The 3,705-nt window shown below is 36.8% G+C and overlaps 1 long non-coding RNA gene across 1 annotated transcript in view; it reads left to right on the forward strand.

The window, feature by feature from the left end:
* Positions 1 to 569: 569 nt before the first annotated feature.
* The window catches only part of LOC107667807 (uncharacterized), a 4,347-nt gene continuing 1,211 nt past the window's right edge, over positions 570 to 3,705 (forward strand). Inside the window, exons 1-2 of the long non-coding RNA XR_001631820.1 lie at positions 570 to 651; positions 753 to 847. This is a non-coding gene — a long non-coding RNA (uncharacterized LOC107667807). The remainder of the gene's footprint in view (positions 652 to 752; positions 848 to 3,705) is intronic.

The raw sequence follows: 3,705 nt of genomic DNA on the forward strand, positions 1-3,705 counted from the left end.
TAATCAGCATCTTGATATGCCACACCTGTGAGGTGGATGGATTATCTCGGCAAAGAAGAAGTGCTCACTAACACAGATTTAGACAGATTTGTGAACAATATTTGAGAGAAATAGGCCTTTTGTGTACATAGAAAAAGTCTTAGATCTTTGAGCTCAGCTCATGAAAAATGGGGGCAAAAACGAAAGTGTTGCGTTTATAATTTTGTTCAGTGTAGATAGACAGACAGACAGATAGATAGATAGATAGACAGATAGATAGTTTTTCTTTTCTCTACATACCGGTAAACAGTTCTCAATGTAAAAACTAAATTTTTTAGTTAATCTATAAATTTATTTAGCAACCTAAGAAACAACTACTGCAAAAGTATTCAATAAAATCATTAAAGTTATTTTCTGTGGTAGATGGCAGCATAGCTTGTTTGGCTTCTAATTGGCATAGAAACAATTTTCAATTCTGAACAATTCTGACAAAATTAAACATTTTTGTCAAGTAATTTAAATGTCAAATAAAAATCCACCAAATAAGACTCCCTCCCCTTCACACATTGAGCTGTCCTGGAAATGCTGAAGAAAAGAGCAGCTGTGCAAGTGTGTGTGTGAGTCTCATGATAAGACCGAGAGGCCAAACACACCCTAGGCTCTCGCTCTGAGGTTTGTCGTTGACAGGAGAGAGTTATTGCTCAATGACATTAGATGTTTTCCTTCAGTTTCATGTTGGATTGATTTCTCTGATTTTTCCGAAATACCTCCAGAGCCCCTGAGCACTGTGACTGCCATTACTGAAACAAAACAGCGACAAGGACAGAAAGATGGGGGATTAAGATGACAGAATGGAGGGGAAGATAAGGTAACAGACGTATAGAAGAATTTACAGTGCCTATAGCAATGCCCTGGCATCATTTGCATTCACATTTTCTTCAAAAAATGTAAAAATCTAGTACATAGTTTACCATAGTTCTTCAAAATGTTGTTTATAGTGCTCCATTTCTTGTTTATTTTTAAAAAACTGAGCCCAACTGCTGTTTGCCGCTGTATTACTCAATTATCATTTTGCATCTCCTGGCGTTTAATGCAATTTCACAATAACACTCATTCTACGACTCATTAGCAGCTCGTGTTAAATCACAAAGTTCAAGTTGCAATGTGACACAAAGTCCCAGATTCCTACCTCTTGCTCCAGATGTGCTACCATGAGCCAGAATAATCGCTTAACAATGTGCATTGTGTGAATGCACACCTTGACTAATACACCCTGTTCTCGGATCAGAAATTCTGCACAGCCGAAGCAAATCACGTTGAGTTTAATCAGAGGATCTCGGCCTGATCTACATGCTCTGCTTGTAATGTGTCGTGGCGTGAAAGTAAAAAAAAACAACAATTCATTTATGTGAGAGCAAACAATACATGAGCTCTAAAACAAAGGATGGAGTTAAAGTGCCAAAAAGCAGCAATAACATTAACGACAGTCCTCTAATGAGCCTCACCATGGCCTGACATTAATTTAGATATTAAGAGGTGGCATTGAAGAAGACATGACAAGACAACGTAGACACTGTTATCAGGCCAGTTTCATGCAGAAAGTAATCTTGATCCCCAATGAAGCTTAATCACACTTTGTTAGCATTATTTTACAAAATGACAGCTTAATGAAAATGACACAAAATTATATATATATATATATATATATATATATATACAAGTTATTGTGATTTTTTTAAATAACAAATATTTAAATAATTTTAAATAATAATAATAACAATAAATATCAAAATAGTTTAATAATTTCGCTGTGTTTAGATCATCAACATTTTTTTATAATTGACATTTATAATTTATACGATTGACAGTCTGAGTTTGGGACAAATTATATCTTTACATAAAAACCATAAAAAAAATCCCTGGAACATAAAAATGCACGTTGATATGCTGATGAAATACCTATATACTGTGAACATTCAGCATACAGGCAAATTTAGTAGCCAAATTAGTGTAAGGCAATAATTTCTGTAATCTAGGGGTGTCCGAACTCAGTCCAACTTGCCTCAACACACCTGCCTGGAAGTTTCTAGTATGCCTAGCGAGATATTGATTAGCTGGTTCATCAGAGGATCTCGGCCTGATCTACATGCTCTGCTTGTAATGTGTCGTGGCGTGAAAGTAAAAAAAAACAACAATTCATTTATGTGAGAGCAAACAATACATGAGCTCTAAAACAAAGGATGGAGTTAAAGTGCCAAAAAGCAGCAATAACATTAACGACAGTCCTCTAATGAGCCTCACCATGGCCTGACATTAATTTAGATATTAAGAGGTGGCATTGAAGAAGACATGACAAGACAACGTAGACACTGTTATCAGGCCAGTTTCATGCAGAAAGTAATCTTGATCCCCAATGAAGCTTAATAAATTGACAAGTGCCTAAAAAGAAAAAAACAAACTGTTGCCAGCTTGATGTTGTTTTAGGTATTAATGTCAAATAAATAGGTTAGGTGTTTTTCCCCTATGGTTGTTTTGTTCAGTAATGAATAATACCAATAAACCAAATTCAAATGGCTTTGTTTCAGCACTGTTATATAGAGTTTCTTCAACTAAAATGAATCCTAACACACGTTTCACACTCACTCACAAGTTTCTCTATTGGTCTACTAACAGTGTCCAACACATACATGCATCACAGGATGTTTGAATTTCCAACACAGTGTTCATTTTTTTGTAACTTATTTCAAAAAGTGAAACTTTCATATATTCTAGATTCATTACATGTAAAGTAAAACATTTCAAAAGTTTTTATTTTTTTATTTTGATGATTAGAGCTTACAGCTCATGAAAGTCAAAAATCCAGTATCTCAAAATATTTCCCAAGATCAATCAAAAAAAGGATTTGCAAAACAGAAAAGTTCAAGTTCTTTAAAGTATGTTCATTTATGCACTCAATACTTGGTCGGGGCTCCTTTAGCACAAACTCCAGCATCAGTGAGGTGTGGCATGGAAGCGATCAGCCTGTGGCACTGCTGAGGCACTACTGAGCCTTCAGCTCATCTGTATTGTTGGATCGACTCTTTCTCATCTTTCTCTTGAAAATATCCCATAGATTCCATGTGGAGTTCAGGTCAGGCATGTTGGCTGGCCAATCAAGCACAGTAATATCATGGTCAGCAAACCACTTGGAAGTGGTTTTGGCACTGTGGTCCGTTGCTAAAGTCCTGCTGGAAAAGGAAATCAGCATCTCCATAAAGCTTGTCAGCAGATGGAAGCATAAAGTGCTCCAAAATCTCCTGGTAGATGGCTGCATTGACTTTGGACTTGATCAAACACAATAGACCAACACCAGCAGATGTCACGGCACCCCAAATCATCACTGACTTAAGAAACTTCACATTGGACTTCAAGCAGCTTGGATTCTGTGCCTCTCCAGTCTTCCTCCAGACTCCAGACCTTGATTTCTAAATCAAATGCAAAATTTACTTTTATCTGAAAAGAGGACTTTTCAGATAAAAGAGGACCACTGAGCAACAGTCCAGTTATTTTTCTCCTTAGCCCAGGTAAGATGCTTCTGACGTTGTTTCTGTTTCAGAAGTGGCTTGGTAGCCCTTTTCCTGAAGAAGTCTGAGCGTGGTGACTCTTGATGCGTTGACTTCAGCTTCAGTCCACTCCTTGTGAAGCTCTCCCAAGTGTTTGAATCAGCTTTGCTTGACAGTATTCTCA

Source organism: Sinocyclocheilus anshuiensis, unplaced genomic scaffold (genome assembly GCF_001515605.1).
Source record: "Sinocyclocheilus anshuiensis isolate Anshui unplaced genomic scaffold, SAMN03320099.WGS_v1.1 scaffold2313, whole genome shotgun sequence".
In the NCBI taxonomy this organism is placed as follows: domain Eukaryota; kingdom Metazoa; phylum Chordata; class Actinopteri; order Cypriniformes; family Cyprinidae; genus Sinocyclocheilus; species Sinocyclocheilus anshuiensis.